Source organism: Oncorhynchus clarkii, chromosome 12 (genome assembly GCF_045791955.1).
Source record: "Oncorhynchus clarkii lewisi isolate Uvic-CL-2024 chromosome 12, UVic_Ocla_1.0, whole genome shotgun sequence".
Lineage (NCBI taxonomy): Eukaryota > Metazoa > Chordata > Actinopteri > Salmoniformes > Salmonidae > Oncorhynchus > Oncorhynchus clarkii.
The window spans coordinates 100249665-100267708 of NC_092158.1; the positions used below are offsets into that span (position 1 = coordinate 100249665).

At 41.7% G+C, this 18044-nt stretch overlaps 1 long non-coding RNA gene across 1 annotated transcript; it reads left to right on the forward strand.

Moving 5' to 3' along the window:
• Positions 1-4045: 4045 nt before the first annotated feature.
• LOC139422475 (uncharacterized) lies at positions 4046-5563 on the forward strand. Its single transcript, XR_011635736.1, has 2 exons — positions 4046-4935; positions 5008-5563. It is a non-coding gene; the product is annotated as an uncharacterized lncRNA (long non-coding RNA).
• The last annotated feature ends 12481 nt before the right edge of the window (positions 5564-18044 follow it).

The following is an 18044-nucleotide window of genomic DNA, read 5'->3' on the forward strand; positions in this document are numbered from 1 at the left end:
TTGGACCGACTCTCTTCTCTGTATACATCAATGATGTCGCTCTTGCTGCTGGTGAGTCTCTGATCCACCTCTGCGCAGACGACACCATTCTGTATACTTCTGGCCCTTCTTTGGACACTGTGTTAACAACCCTCCAGGCAAGCTTCAATGCCATAGAACTCTGCTTCCGTGGCCTCCAATTGCTCTTAAATACAAGTAAAACTAAATGCATGCTCTTCAACCGATCGCTGCCTGCACCTGCTCGCCTGTCCAACATCACTACTCTGGACAGCTCTGACTTAGAATACGTGGACAACTACAAATACCTAGGTGTCTGGTTAGACTATAAACTCTCCGTCCAGACCCACATCAAACATCTCCAATCCAAAGTTAAATCTAGAATTGGCTTCCTATTTCGGAACAATGCATCCTTCACTCATGCTGCCAAACATACGCTTGTTAAACTGACCATCCTACCAATCCTCGACTTCGGCGATGTCAGTTACAAAATAGCCTCCAATACCCTACTCAACAAATTGGATGCAGTCTATCACAGTGCCATCCGTTTTGTCACCAAAGCCCAATATACTACCCACCATTGCGACCTGTACGCTCTCGTTGGCTGGCCCTCGCTTCATACTCGTCGCCAAACCCACTCGCTCCATGTCATCTACAAGACCCTGTTAGGTAAAGTCCCCCCTTATCTCAGCTCGCTGGTCACCATAGCATCACCCACCTGTAGCACGCGCTCCAGCAGGTATATCTCTCTGGTCACCCCCAAAACCAATTCTTCCTTTGGCCGCCTCTCCTTCCAGTTCTCTGCTGCCAATGACTGGAACGAACTACAAAAATCACTGAAACTTTAAACACTTAACTCCCTCACTAGCTTTAAGCACCAGCTGTCAGAGCAGCTCACAGATTACTACACCTGTACATAGCCCACCTATAATTTAGCCCACACAACTACCTCTTTCCCTACTGAATTTATTTAGTTTATTTATTTATTTTGCTCCTTTGCACCCCATTATTTTTATTTCTACTTTGCACATTCTTCCAATGCAAATCTACCATTCCAGTGTTTTACTTGCTATATTGTATTTACTTCTCCACCATGGCCTTTTTTTTTGCCTTTACCTCCCTTATCTCACCTTATTTGCTCACATCTTATATAGACTTGTTTATACTGTATTATTGACTGTATGTTTGTTTTACTCCATGTGTAACTCTGTGTCGTTGTATGTGTCGAACTGCTTTGCTTTATCTTGACCAGGTCGCAATATTTAAACTGCAGTTGTAAATGAGAACTTGTTCTGAACTTGCCTACCTGGTTATGAATAGATATGGAAGGTTTCTGGACACTGATATATCTGAATATGTTGAAAAAATATACTGCCACTATTTTCACCACCAAAGAATAGCAGTGTAATTTTAATATGATTTGACTCTTTGCAGGCTGTCAGGCTGTCTAGTCACAGAGGAAGGCTGTGCTTCTCTGGTCTCAGCTCTGAGGTCAAACCCCTCACACCTGAGAGAGCTGGATCTGAGTAACAATGACCTGAAGGATTCAGGAGTGGACCTGCTCTCTGCTGGACTGGGGAATCCCCACTGTAAACTGGAGACTCTGAGGTCAGTATTCCTGTAGTTGGTAAACAAGTGATAACTGTTCACCAGATTCACATGTGTTTACCAGGCAATCATAGTCCACACTACATGCCTGTGTTACTGTTTAGAAATTAATAGTGAATAAAGATGAAAAACAAAGTTATAGAGGCAGAAAGATGTTTTTTTAAATGCTATTCTCCTCTGTTATTGGTAATGGTGAGAGGTTAGCATGTTTTGTTGTAGCCTCTGTTATTGGTAATGGTGACAGTTTAGCATGTTTTGTTGTAGTCTCTGTTATTGGTAATGGTGCGAGATTAGCATGTTTTGTTGTAGCCTCTGTTATTGGTAATGGTGAGAGGTTAACATGTTTTGTTGTAGTCTCTGTTATTGGTAATGGTGAGAGGTTGGCATGTTTTGTTGTAGCCTCTGTTATTGGTAATGGTGAGAGGTTAGCATGTTTTGTTGTAGTCTCTGTTATTGGTAATGGTGAGAGGTTAACATGTTTTGTTGTAGCCTCTGTAACTCTCTCACTCATTATTATTCATGATTCATTCATGATCTTTCTCAATCATGGCAGTCACAGGCTTGATGTAGTCATTGTGTTCAAAGAATATGGGACCAAATACTAAAGTTTTGACTACTTTAATAAACTATAAGTGAATTGGTCAGAATACTTATGACTTCTTCAAATAGGGGGACAAGATACATGAAGAGCTTTAATTTTTCTAAACCGTGAAACAGATATGTATTAAAATATCCTCAAATAAAAGATGACATTATATACTGTCACCTCAAATTAAAAATTTGATCTTAAACCTAAAATGTTGGATATATAGCCATATTTAAAATGTTAGCTTCAGTGTCAAAATAGATATGTTGTGGACTGTATACTTAAAACAATCTAAATCTGATACCTCACTGTCTAAATAGATATGGTGTGGACTGTATACTCAATACAATCTAAATCTGATACCTCACTGTCTAAATAGATATGGTGTGGACTGTATACTCAATACAATCTAAATCTGATACCTCACTGTCTAAATAGATATGGTGTGGACTGTATACTCAATACAATCTAAATCTGGTACCTCACTGTCTAAATAGATATGGTGTGGACTGTATACTCAATACAATCTAAATCTGATACCTCACTGTCTGTCTTCTGACTGATACTGCTTTTTAAACTGGTCTGGTCAGTCTACTCAAACATTTGTGTATACATGTTTATATCAGCAGGCAATACTTTAATAATTTGTCATTTCTAATAATGATACATTCATTAATTAATAGATCTCAGTATACTATACACTCTACTCAAATATTTGTACTCTTCATGTAATATTATGATCACTTATACAAATTATACATTCATTCATTTATGAATAGATATGGCAGGTTTCAGGAGACTGAAACTATTTTAACCACCAAAGAATAGCAGTGTGGTTTTAATATGATTTTACTCTTTGCAGGCTGTCAGGCTGTCTAGTCACAGAGGAAGGCTGTGCTTCTCTGGTCACAGCTCTGAGGTCAAACCCCTCACACCTGAGAGAGCTGGACCTGAGCTACAATCACCCAGGAGACTCAGGAGTCAGACTGCTCTCTGCTGGACTGGAGGATCCACACTGCAGACTGGAGAAACTCAAGTATGTAGAGGGTTTATGTCAATGTTCATATCAGACATGTATGACTCATCAGGCTAGTTAAGACAAACATTCTTACGACCACTTGCACAAAGTTATGTGCTGTGTGTGTGTGTGTGTGTGTGTGTGTGTGTGTGTGTGTGTGTGTGAGTTCAGTGTGTTCGTGTCCAGTGTGTGTATGTCCAGTGTAAATCTCTCAATGACACACAAACACACTCTGGACACACACATTCTGGACACACACTGGATTCACACACTGGACAAACACAGGACACACACAAACACTCACGTGTGTGTGTGTGTGTGTGAGAGTTCAGGTGTATCCCTCAATGACTGTCTGTTCTTCTGCTTACCGCTACAGTGTGGAACATGGTGGAGAGTACACAATGAAACCTGGGCTTAGAAAATGTGAGTGTTGACTGCAGTGAAGAATATGACTAAGAATAAGTCTTAATTCAAGTTAAGTCAAAGTCAAAGACCACCATCATTACTGACTTGGTCATATTAAATATCAGCTGTAGTTCTACAGAAGCAGAAATCAGGGACACCAAAGTTTACAAAGAGGTGATTTGACTGTGTGTGTGTGTGTGTGTGCGTGTGTGTGAATGTGCGTGTGTGTGTGTAATTAATGGGAATAAGTGTGTTTTATATTACCATGCAGTATAATATATGATCATTCAACAAGTCTCAAGTTACATTAACTTCTCCTTTTGATAACTAGAAACATCTACATTAAATGAATTAGTGAAAAGTTAGTTAACATTCTAATGTGAATGATGATGATTTCTAATATTGTGTCTGGTTTCATCCATCAGATGTCTGTGATCTCACACTGGACCCAAACACAGTAAACAGACTCCTCTCTCTGTCTGAGGAGAACAGAAAGGTGACATGTAGGAGAGAGAAGCAGCTGTATCCTGATCACCCAGAGAGATTTGAGGACTGTGGACAGGTGCTGTGTAGAGAGGGTCTGACTGGGCGCTGTTACTGGGAGGTAGAGTGGAGTGGGAGAAGGGCTGATATAGGAGTGACATATAAAGGAATCAACAGGAGAGGAGGGGTTCAGGACTGTTGTCTTGGATTTAATGACAAGTCCTGGATTCTGAACTGCTCTGACAACAGTTACATTGCCTGGCACAATAATAATCCCACTACCATAGACGTCCCCTCCTCCAGCTCCCACAGAGTAGGAGTGTATCTGGACTGGCCAGCCGGCACTCTGTCCTTCTATAGAGCCTCCTCTGACACACTGACCCACCTGAACACATTCACCTCCACATTCACTGAGCCCATCTATCCAGGGATTCATATTTGGTATGATGGTGACTCAGTGTCTCTCACAACATGTCAAACACAACATGACGTTTCACTCTAATAGTTCAGTAAGACACACTGGAGCATCAAAGTAGAAGGTTAACCTCTCTATCCAGGGTGTTTGGTATGAATATCTCTCTAGTGTGTAAACCTCTCTATCCAGGGTGTTTGGTATGAATATCTCTCTAGTGTGTAAACCTCTCTATCCAGGGTGTTTGGTATGAATATCTCTCTAGTGTGTAAACCTCTCTATCCAGGGTGTTTGGTATGAATATCTCTCTAGTGTGTAAACCTCTCTATCCAGGGTGTTTGGTATGAATATCTCTCTAGTGTGTAAACCTCTCTATCCAGGGTGTTTGGTATGAAAAATATGTAGTAGCATTACTTTAAATGATAGGTGTGTACAATCGTGTTACTCTGGTTGTGTAAATGGCTGTTTTCACATAACTCTGTACCTAATTCACCACAGCTGTCCACATCTCGTGTTACTCTGGTTGTGTAAATGGCTGTTTTCACATTACTCTGCACCTAATTCACCACATCTTGTCTGTTCCGAACAAAGTCTCTCCTCATCCTCTATTCTAAGAACCAACTGTTCTTGGTTCTCGTAGGAGAACACAGAGGACTCTGACTAGTTGGCCACCTCATCTACTAGATATGTGTTGGTTCGACACATTGAGTCAGTTGTGGTGGAACCAGCCATGACAAAGCATTAATAGGTTTACTCTATGAGACCTCTGTTGGTTTCTGTATGTCAGAGCTCTTGGCCCAACACTCAAGATTGTGGGGTCGACCAGCCTCATTATTGCAGGGCTCTCAACGAGTCTCTTATGGGTGCAGTGATTCAGGGTGGAGCTGTTATGAGCCCCAAATCTTTACCAACATAAATCAAATCCCACCCAAAAATGGTGGCTTGCTTGTTTTGCATGTTATTTTGGCATTAATATGTGACACATATCCGTTTGCAAACAATGTAATTTTTTATAATATATATATCATTGAATTAATAAAGCTCTATAGAAACATTGTTGCTTTTTTGATTTCTTGAGTAAGGCAACTAAAAAAAAAGCAGGTGTTTCAGCCCAGCTCAGTGCTTTTTAGTGGTGGTGGGGCAAGCCAGCAGAAAATACAAGCGTTGCGCCTTGATTGACTCAGTGTTCTGTCACCCATGGGGAAACTACGTCACCTCCAAGTCTAAGGGGAGACCTAGAGAATTCTAGCCCCTTGGGTGTTGCCATAGAGTTACATTAGAAATGCCCATCCAAGAAGGCTCAAAGTCATTGGCCACAGATAAAATGACGTCAAATCACATATGTGCAGTAGCTTTGATTGGACTGATCATGTCAACATCATACCTTCAAAATCTTAGCTAGCAAGCTAGACAGTCATCATCATGAATCAAGTCGAAAATCTACTGGCAAATCATATGATGAGAAATAATAGACAAAACATATCGGTGCTCATCGGCCATTGGACATAAACACAACAAGTTGGAAATTTAACAACACGTGTTGAACGGTCATCCAACTCGGAATTGTAAATCCTCTTTCTAGAGAAACGACCTGAAGCTCAATGACCTCATCATGATTTGACCTTGTTTTTTCCGAGTTCCAGTTGTTTTGAAAGCACCATAAATCCAGAAAATTCCAGGCTTTGATGACAAAATTTTCCCACGAAGGACCGTGCCAACGGCCGTGCCAACTTCCTGTTCAAGTGAGCACAGCACAACAAGTTGAGTCCAAAACTGTTTTCTATGCTGCTGCATAAATATTGTAATATGCCAGGGAGATATGTATACCGTAGCTAAGAAAGTAATACTAAGTGTATGTTGTGTAGTAAGATGTTAGTAGCCCATGTGCCTCACCCTAATAATTCAGTATTTTTACCCCTCTTAATTACACCTACTGTTCTGACTTGGTGGTGCACATGTAGCATGTAACCTGTTTTAGAGAAATGTAATCATTGAATATTGTAAGAGCTTTCATTGTCTGCTTATATGCCCCCGTTATTTATCCTACTGTTCTGAATAGGTGTGCAGGGAGAACACTGTAAGAACGGCCCACATTATGAATTCTGTCGCTGTACATTTAAAAAATGCTAACCAAATAGTTATAGTGACTACGTCCGTCCGCTCGCTCATTAATGTCTTAAGCAAAATTACAGATTGCCTCTTATCCGCTTGTGGTCCCCTTATGCCATAGATTGTACATCTCAATTGTCATTAGAAACCACATTTGTTTAAGCCATATCAGATATGTTTTTAAAGGCAGTAAATGAGGCTGAAAGACCTGTTTCGCTGCCAGACAAGGCTCTGCTGAAAGCCAGGTGTAGCAGTGGTAAGGTGTTGGGACACTGCTGATAGCCAGGTGTAGCAGTGGTAAGGTGTTGGGACTCTGCTGATAGTCAGGTGTAACAGTGGTAAGGTGTTGGGACTCTGCTGATAGCCAGGTGTAGCAGTGGTAAGGTGTTGGGACTCTGCTGATAGCCAGGTGTAGCAGTGGTAAGGTGTTGGGACTCTGCAGATAGTCAGGTGTAACAGTGGTAAGGTGTTGGGACTCTGCTGATAGCCAGGTGTAGCAGTGGTAAGGTGTTGGGACTCTGCTGATAGTCAGGTGTAACAGTGGTAAGGTGTTGGGACTCTGCTGATAGTCAGGTGTAACAGTGGTAAGGTGTTGGGACAGCTGTTCGGACTCTGCTGATATCCAGGTGTAGCAGTGGTAAGATGTTGGGACTCTGCTGATAACCAGGTGTAGCAGTGGTAAGGTGTTCCTGATTCCTGCACCTCCCTCCGTTAGGAGGCATGTAACATCATTAAATGTTTCTTGAAGGATGGATGATTTTTTAAAATTAATATTTATAACAAGAAAATATTCAAACACCTGGGAAACAGTTCGGGCTGGCCAACCCTCCCGGAGAGCAGCATTTTCTTCCAGCCCTGTTTTAAACAGACACTTCGCCCAAATGACCAAATATGAAATGTTTGTGTCCGTACCTGAAAGCAGTCTGTGGACAAGCAGACTGAACTGCCATCAACCATTAATATGATGATTTCCTGTGCAGAGCCTTGGTGTAGTGGTGACACTTCCTGGTACGTGTCTGATTTCCTGTGCAGAGCCTTGGTGGAGTGGTGACACTTCCTGGTACGTGTCTGATTTCCTGTGCAGAGCCTTGGTGGAGTGGTGACACTTCCTGGTACGTGTCTGATTTCCTGTGCAGAGCCTTGGTGGAGTGGTGACACTTCCTGGTACGTGTCTGATTTCCTGTGCAGAGCCTTGGTGGAGTGGTGACACTTCCTGGTACGTGTCTGATTTCCTGTGCAGAGCCTTGGTGGAGTGGTGACACTTCCTGGTACGTGTCTGATTTCCTGTGCAGAGCCTTGGTGGAGTGTTGACACTTCCTGGTACGTGTCTGATTTCCTGTGCAGAGCGTTGGTGTAGTGGTAACACTTCCTGGTACATGTCTGATTTCCTGTGCAGAGCCTTGGTGTCGTGGTGACACTTCCTGGTACGTCTCATACAACTTTCCACCTGAGAACAGAGATCAATCCCTGCTTCCAACCTGTTAATAACCTCTTGCGACGAGCAATCCCGTATCCGGGAGCGTAATTATAGCCTCAAGCTCATTACCATAACGCAACGTTAACTATTTTTGAAAATCGCAAATGAAATGAAATAAATATATTGGCCCACATGCTTAGCCTTTTGTTAACAACACTGTCTTCTCAGATTTTCAAAATATGCTTTTCAACCATAGCTACACAAGCATTTGTGTAAGAGTATTGATAGCTAGCATAGCATTAAGCCTAGCATTCAGCAGGCAACATTTTCACAAAAACAAGAAAAGCATTCAAATAAAATAATTTACCTTTGAAGAACTTCTGATGTTTTCAATGAGGAGACTCTGTTAGATAGCAAATGTTCAGTTTTTCCAAAAAAAAATATTTGTGTAGTAGAAATCGCTCCGTTTTGTTCATCACGTTTAGCTAAGAAAACCCCCCGAAAATTCAGTCATTACAACGCCAAACTTTTTTCCGAATTATCTCCATAATATCGACAGAAACATGGCAAACGTTGTTTAGAATCAATGCTCAAGGTGTTTTTCACATATCTATTCGATGCTAAATCATTCGTGGCAGTTGCCTTTCTCTTCTGAACCAAATGGAAACGTCCATGCAGCTGGAGATTACGCAATAATTTTGACGGAGGACACCAGGCGGACACCTTGTAAATGTAGTCTCTGCTGGTCAATCTTCCAATGATATGCCTACAAATACGTCACAATGCTGTAGACACCTTGGGGAAACGAGTGTAGTGTAGGCTCATTCCTTGCGCATTCACAGCCATATAAGGAGTCATTGGAACACATTGCATTCAAAATCTGGGGACTTTCCTGTTTGAAATGTCATCTTGGTTTCGCCTGTAGCATCAGTTCTGTGGCACTCACAGACAATATCTTTGCAGTTTTGGAAACATCAGAGTGTTTTCTTTCCAAAGCTGTCAATTATATGCGTAGTCGAGCATCTTTTCGTGACAAAATTTCTTTTTTAAAACGGGAACGTTTTTCATCCAAAAATGAAATACTGCCCCCAGAGGTTCAAGAGGTTAAGGGATTTTTTTTATCAATGATGACTAATTATGTATACATTACAATCAGGACTGACTAATCAGAATACTATTATGTTACTGTATATGTACTAATCCGAATACTATTATGTTACTGTATATGTACTAATCAGAATACTATTATGTTGTTGTATATGTATGAGTTTTAATTCTTGATCCCAGTACTGAATATAATGTGTGTGAATGAATCGAGGATTAGAACAATGACGGTCTGTTCCTGGGTAGGAATGAATTAACGATATCTTCAGACTGGCTAGAATGCTTATCTACACCGGAAAACCTTGGCTCAGTCATAAATTATATTAAATTGGTAGGGAGACAGATGTGGGAAGGCTTGAGATACATCCTTTGTACTGGAACGGAGATGGCACGGGTTGGTACTGGAACTAATGACGTCATTTTCAGTTTATAACCTGTGGTAACCTGTATCGTGTTCAGTACTCTCGTGAATAAACTCTGCTGTTGGACTTTAAGACTGGGCTCTGTCCATTATTATAGAATAAGGGTCTTACAAATCCTTATGAATCGACAGAGTGTTTAATTTTAATTGGGTATTACAACATAGAGCAATTTAATTCCTTTAACAAATTGGTCCTTCGAGCCGGATCTAAATATCCGTCCCTGCCATCTGGAGGTCGTACGCCGTTAAAATCGTGCACGTTAGTTAAGACCTGGCCTCTGAATTGAGGTTTAAAAAAAACAGGCCGGTATACACCCCAGAAGACAGGGGTGGTGACTAGATCCAAACGAACAGGGCAGCAGGTCAGTAGCCTTTATTCTCGAATTTGGGAGGGATTATTTAGGATATATTTTTGATTCATGTTCTAAAGGAGTTTGGATTGAATCAATGATCGGTGCTTAAATATTCTGAACAAATAAAATGGGTTTCTACCTTGGGTTTTAACCTAAATCGATAGGAAGGAAACAGGTCTGAAATTGACCTGTGGTAAGGTGCACTACCATAAATAAACTAGAGCTTAATAAATCCTGGTTTTGCCACCCGGAAGGTTATTAAAGGAGAGATATAGTACGCATTGGGGAATTAGGACGCTTGTTCCGTACAAATAGGATAGCCATTAATTAAAAAAATATACCTAAATAAAGTTTTAACCTGAGTCTATCTGTATATGGGAAGTAGTCTGACTATCAAGAAGTAGCAGATAAGATATATATATATAACAGGTGAGGATAAATTTGGCTTGGTGAGAAGGCAGGGTAATTCTAGGCGAACAGACTAATTGAACCTGTACAATGCTGAAAGAAATTAATATCAAAGGATGAGGTTAACTTAGTTTAGAGTAGTGAGATATGAGATATTAACGTTGAAAGTCCCAAGGAGAATATCCTACTGGTGAAATGTAATGTCCGATCAAAAGTCATCTATAGACGTGGTTTCCAAAAAGGAGAAATACATACTGATTATCTTTAAAGAGACACACACATAGTCAGACAGAAAAGCAACTAAAGTAACTAAGTAACGGTAAATAGCAGATTCATAGAAATACACGCACATAGAATGTAAAATTAAATATAGAAAGGCATAGATAAGTGATTAAATACCATAGCTAAGTAACGGTAAGGATGGATAGAAATTCCTCAAAGGAAGTGTCAGAACTAACGGGAGATTACCGTTATAGGAGAACAAAGAGAATGGAAGGGAGGCGTCCAAAATCTGACTCAGACAAAGAACCCGAATGGAAGCTGATATTACTAATATAGTCAAAAATCAATGATTTTAGATAAAGTCAGTGAGACGCTTAGTGGTATTTGAGAGATAGGAGAGAAAGGAATTACTGTTTATATATTTAAGAATATATAAGTAGCACAGATACTTCTTAAAGTAGATAAGACACTTGACAGAGAATTGGTACAGGATTGATTTTTTAAAATCTTTATTTAACTAGGCAAGTCAGTTAAGAACAGATTCTTATTTTCAATGACAGCCTAGGAACAGTAGCCTGTTCAGGGGCAGAACGACAGATTTGTACCTTGTCAGCTTGGGGGTTTGAACTTGCAACCTTCTGGTTACTACTCCAACACTCTAACCACTAAGCTACCCTGCCGCCCCTAATGGATGCCCAAGGGAGAATTGGACATACATGATAATGTCAGAACATAAGGATAATTTACTAATCCTACTAGTCATTACTAGTCATTATTTAGGGTAGATAAAGGTTGTTACCTGGGCAGAGCCAGGTATCAAAAGGGGGATGGGTAAGTTTGTGGTCTAGGATAGGACACTTAGTGGCCTATTGGATAATAAACTAATAATACATTTTAAAAAATTTAGCTAACAAATAGGCATAGAAGTTAAAGATAGAATCAGATAAAACATATGAGAAACTGTTTGTTAACCAAGCCTGTATGTCCAGGATTTTATGCATTACAGGTGAGGTCACTCAATCCGGTCCCTGAAGCCTGTTGGGGGGACCATACCAAGCACTCCTGGTGACTTCCTTCGTGGTGAGGATAGCTGAAAGAGTTCCTGGGGTGCGTATCACACATTGTGGGAGGGTAGGACACACTGACACTGTCGAACAATCACAGACGTAGGAGAGGAACCGCAAACCTTTTAGGGTGCGGGGGTCAAACTACTATTGAAGATTCCCGATTTTTCCCCAGCTGTGAGCGTTCATAGAAGTGAAGTCTTGGCCTCTTGCTGGTGATATATTTTCTGGGAAAAGGGTGGGGCTTCATCGGAGGGCTGTTCGTCTGAGCTGTCTTCTCGTGGGGGCCATATTCCTGATACAGCACGTCCCACCTGAGTATGCGGAGAGTGGTAATTGACCCATGGTTTAGACAATGAGGATTTTGTTCCAAACAAGCATAAGAGATCCCTAGATCTGGGTAGACAGGAAGTTGGAGTAGAGGTTGGGAAGGATCTCTCAATGGAGTTTTATATAGACCAAATGGGGTCTTTAACTACATGGCAGTCTAGGACTCTGAGCCATTACGGTATATATCGGTGCAGGTCCCCATGTGGGTCGTGGGGACAGGTCATAGCTCATAGGGAGAGAGAGGGCTATATGAATCTACTTACCCAGTATGGAAGGAGGTGGAGTATAGTGAAGGTGAGAGTTTTTGACTGTAATCCGGAGAGAGGGATGTATTGCATAAAGATACGCCTTACCCTTTAAAAAGTAATGAAAGAGGATCTAGGATTATTGTATGTTGGATATGACCAGTTTTCAGTCGACACCCTAGTACAGTTCCGGGTAGAGGAGGTTAGGCCAGTATGGTAAAGCTGTTCACGAAAGCAGGAATGCCAGATAATGACAATTACATTGATTTGCACTATTTATATCCACAGGTTCCCCTTTAAATCAAGACTTCCTCCCTTTACAGTGACCGGAGGAGATTATTACCGTTTGGCCCGGTACAGTACTCTTGGGAAATATGTAGGGGAAGTTAGTACCTGCAATTGGACAGAGAATATTACCACTGACGAGACCATGTCTAATTTGACAGGCTGTTTGAATAAGGTAAAGTGGGCCAGGGCTGAGATCTGGAGGTTGTGTGGGGGAATGATGTCAGGGCCAGGTTTTACCGGCAGATTGGACAGGATTATGCTCCCTTGTACATTTGGGAATGCCTTTCACACTCATTCAACACTAAGACATGACGTTAGCCAAACGGGAGAAAATAAGTACTCCATCTGGGTCTTTTGAAGAGAGAGTATATATTGATAACGTTGAGGTTCTACTGGGGATACCAGACGAGTTCAAAGCAAGAAATCAGATCGTAGCAGGATTAGAGTTAAGCATTTCCTGGTGGTCTACTCTCAATAAGAACGTGGACTGGATTAATTACATTTATTATATTCAACAGCGCTTTATCAATTATACCAGAGATGCTATTAAAGGTTTGGCAGAACAGACTGAAGCAACCAGCCTGATGGCTTGGCAGAATAGAATTGCATTAGATATGTTATTGGCTGAAAAGGGAGGAGTATGCGTGATTTTCGGGACCATGTGTTGTACTTACATCCCAAATAACACAGCTCCGGACGAATCAGTGACCGAAGCCTCAGCTGGTTTGACCACCTTGGCTCACGGTTTGGCAGAAAACTCTGGGGTTGATACTTATCTGACGACTTGGTTTGATAGTACGTTTGGAAATTGGAAAAATGTTATGATCACTGTGTTATGGGCTACATTCACCTGATGTGACTGTTTTAGTTTTATGTGGCTGTTGTCTAATTCCCTGTGTACGAGGCCTTATTTCCAGGACTCTGGAGAAATCGATGACAATATATGGTGAGGTACCAGCCGATTCCAGGTTCTGACCCGTGGAGTGCTGAATGCATGTCTACAGAACAAGTAGGGAGGCTAGGTTGTATCTTGTTTCAATATTAGACTGTTTTTTTTAAATGAAGATTGTAACGAAATTCCTGATAGGAAGAGTTATGATTCTGATGTAGGCCTAAAAACAGTAATTTCGAATGCAAGTAGTGGTGATGATCTTCGGATGTTTGCACTCACGAGACTCCCAGTTAGACAATAAATGTTTATTTTGTTCAATAAAGATTCTGTTTATATCCAAAAACCTCAATTTGGTTGGCCCGTTTTGTTCAGTAATCCACAGGCTCGTGCCGGTCACGGCGGGCAGACGAAAAATCCAAATAGTATCCAGAAAGTTTGTAGAAACATGTCATACGTTTTTTATAATCAATCATCAGGTTGTTTTTACAATAAATAATCGATAATATTTCAACTGGACGGTAGCCTTTTCAATAGCAAAGAGAGAGAAAAGGTCTCGCTCCAGTGGCTCGCGCATGCACAAATCTGGGGACACCCAGCTATCCACTGATGCGATGTGATCATTCTCGCTCATTTTTCAGAATAAAAGCCTGAAATTATGTCTAAAGACTGTTCACACCTTGTGGAAGCCATAGAGAGAGGAATCTGGTTGATATCCCTTTATTAAATGGAGGGAAGGCATGCAATGGAACAGAGAGGTTTCAAAATAACAGCACTTCCTGGTTGGATTTTCCTCAGGCTTTCGCCTGCAATATCAGTTCTGTTATACTCACAGACAATATTTTGACAGTTTCGGGAACTTTAGAGTGTTTTCTATCCTAATCCAATTATATGCATATTCTAGCTTCTGGGCCTGAGAAATAGGCCGTTTCATTTGGGCACGTTTTTCATCCAAACATCAAAATACTGCCCCCTAGTCTCAAGAAGTTAAGGGAATATCCTCTGCAATGGTAAATTGGGAAGAAGTTGTGCTTTACAGATTGAGAAATGGTCTGGATGGATCATGGCTTTGCCAGGGGGGGTTGGAATGGTGTAAGTGATGAGGGGACAATGGAAGAAAAATTGGAATGGGGTGGATGATATGGTGGAAGTGAGGATGAGGAGATGGCGTTGGCTGATATGGTGGAAGGAGGATGAGGAGATGGCGTTGGTTGATATGGTGGAAAGGAGGATGAGGAGATGGCGTTGGCTGATATGGTGGAAGGGAGGATGAGGAGATGGCGTTGGCTGCTATGGTGGAAGGGAGGATGAGGCGATGGCGTTGGCTGATATGGTGGAAGGGAGGATGAGGAGATGGCGTTGGTTGATATGGTGGAAGGGAGGATGAGGAGATGGCGTTGGTTGATATGGTGGAAGGAGGATGAGGAGATGGCGTTGGTTGATATGGTGGAAGGGAGGATGAGGAGATGGCGTTGGTTGATATGGTGGAAGGGAGGATGAGGAGATGGCGTTGGCTGCTATAGTGGAAGGAGGATGAGGAGATGGCGTTGGTTGATATGGTGGAAGGAGGATGAGGAGATAGTGTTGGCTGCTATGGTGGAAGGAGGATGAGGAGATGGCGTTGGCTGATATGGTGGAAGGAGGATGAGGAGATGGTGTTGGCTGATATGGTGGAAGGGAGGATGAGGAGATGGTGTTGGCTGCTATGGTGGAAGGAGGATGAGGAGATGGCGTTGGCTGATATGGTGGAAGGAGGATGAGGAGATGGCGTTGGCTGATATGGTGGAAGGAGGATGAGGAGATGGCGTTGGCTGATATGGTGGAAGGGAGGATGAGGAGATGGTGTTGGCTGCTATGGTGGAAGGAGGATGAGGAGATGGTGTTGGCTGCTATGGTGGAAGGAGGATGAGGAGATGGCGTTGGCTGATATGGTGGAAGGAGGATGAGGAGATGGCGTTGGCTGATATGGTGGAAGGAGGATGAGGAGATGGTGTTGGCTGATATCTCGTATGTTTCCTCTGCACTGTGGCATCGGTTGTCATGTTTAGAGCCTCGTCTGGCCTTCTGGCCAAGATACAGGCAAATATTGTTTTGGGTTCCACAAAGTGTTTTGTATTTGTCAAAAGAGGAGGTTAAGGTCTTGTACATCTGGCTGGTAGGGCTGCTGCCTTCTGGTTTCAGTTTATTCAAACTGTACAAGCCACCGTTACTAAAGGGGACTGGTGATATGTAATGGAGGGTATTGATGGGGACTGGTGATATGTAATGGGGGGTGATACATGGCATCATTGCAGTTAATGCTTTTGTTTCTGTCATTAACTCAGATGTTGGAGATGGATGTCCTTTATGTAATATAAGAGAAACAATGTTTCACTGTTTTAAGGAGTGTGAGAGGATAAAGCCTCTCTCTGAAATACTAGAGTCTTTGTTTACAGCTGTAGGGGAGATGTTCAATAACACTGTTTGATGGAGTGTGAGAGGATAAAGCCTCTCTCTGAGATACTAGAGTCTTTGTTTACAGCTGTAGGGGGGATTTTTAATAACACTGTTTGATGGAGTGTGAGAGGATAAAGCCTCTCTCTGAGATACTAGAGTCTTTGTTTACAGCTGTAGGGGGGATTTTCAATAACACTGTTTTTATTTTGGGGTTTCAAAATAGTAAGATACAGAAAATACAATGTCAAATGTTACATTTTATTATGGGTCAAGATGATAAACAGAGGATCCATCTAAAACAGTATTAAACAAGACGATAAACAGAGGATCCATCTAAAACAGTATAAAACAAGATGATAAACAGAGGATGCATCTAAAACAGTATAAAACAAGATGATAAACAGAGGATCCATCTAAAACAGTATAAAACAAGATGATAAACAGAGGATCCATCTAAAACAGTATAAAACAAGATGATAAACAGAGGATCCATCTAAAACAGTATAAAACAAGATGATAAACAGAGGATCCATCTAAAACAGTATAAAACAAGATGATAAACAGAGGATCCATCTAAAACAGTATAAAACAAGATGATAAACAGAGGATCCATCTAAAACAGTATGAAACAAGATGATAAACAGAGGATCCATCTAAAACAGTATAAAACAAGATGATAAACAGAGGATCCATCTAAAACAGTATAAAACAAGATGATAAACAGAGGATCCATCTAAAACACTTTGTATGTGTTTCCAGTTTTGTGTGTGTGTGTCCAGTGAGTGTGTGTGTGTGTGTCCAGTGAACGTGTCCAGTGTGTGTGTGTCAGGTGATTATTTCAGGGACACTGAGGAGTCAACACAAACATAAATCCCTGGATAGAGGGACTCAGTGAATGTGGAGGTGAATGTGATCAGGTGGGTCAGTGTGTCAGAGGAGGCTCTATAGAAGGACAGAGTGCCGGCTGGCCAGTCCAGATACACTCCTACTCTGTGGGAGCTGGAGGAGGGGACGTCTATGGTTGTGAGATTATTATTGTGACAGGCAATGTAACTGTTGTCAGAGCAGAACAGACTCCAGGACTTATCATTGTATCTAAGTCATCAACCCTTCCTCTCCTGTTGATTCCTTTATATGTCACTCCTATAACAGCCCCCATTATCCCACTCCACTCTACCTCCCAGTAACAGGGCCCAGTCAGACCCTCTCTACACAGCACCTGTCCACAGTCCTTAAATCTCTCGGGGTGATCAGAATACGGCTGATTCTCTCTCCTACATGTCACCTTTCTGTTCTCCTCAGACAGAGAGAGGTGTCTGTCTACTGTGTTTAGGTCCAGTGTGAGATCACAGACATCTGATGGATGAAACCAGACACAATATTAGAAATCATCATCATTCACATTCGAATGTTAACTCACTTATTACTAATTAATTTAATGTGGATGTTTCTAGGTATCAAAAGGAGAAGATAAGGTAACTTGAGACTTGTTGAATGATCATATGTTATACTGTATGGTAATATAAAACACACTTATTCCCATTAATTACAGACAGACAGACAGACAGACAGACAGACAGACAGACACATTGTCAAAGCAACTCTTTGTAAACGTTGGTGTCCCTGATTTCTGCTTCTGTAGAACTACAGCTGATATTTAATATGACCAAGTCAGTAATGATGGTGGTCTTTGACTTTGACTTAACTTGAATTAAGACGTATTCTTAGTCATATTCTTCACAGCAGTCAACACTCACATTTTCTAAGCCCAGGTTTCATTGTGTTCTCTCCACCATGTTCCACACTGTAGCGGTAAGCAGAAGAACAGACAGTCATTGAGGGATACACCTGAACGATCTCACACACACACACACACACACACACACACACACACACACACACACACACACACACACACACACACACACACACACACACACACACACACACACAGTGTTTGTGTCCAGTGTGTCCAGAGTGTGTGTGTGTGTGTCCTGTGTGTGTGTTGTCCTGTGTGTGTGTCCAGTGTGTGTGTGTGTGTCCAGTGTGTGTGTTTGTCCAGTGTGTGTGTGTGTGTTCAGTGTGTGTGTGTGTGTCCAGTGTGTGTGTGTGTGTCTAGCGTGTGTGTGTGTGTTCAGTGTGTGTGTGTGTGTCTAGCGTGTGTGTGTGTGTTCAGTGTGTGTGTGTGTGTTCAGTGTGTGTGTGTGTGTGTGTGTTCAGTGTGTGTGTCTAGCGTGTGTGTGTGTGTT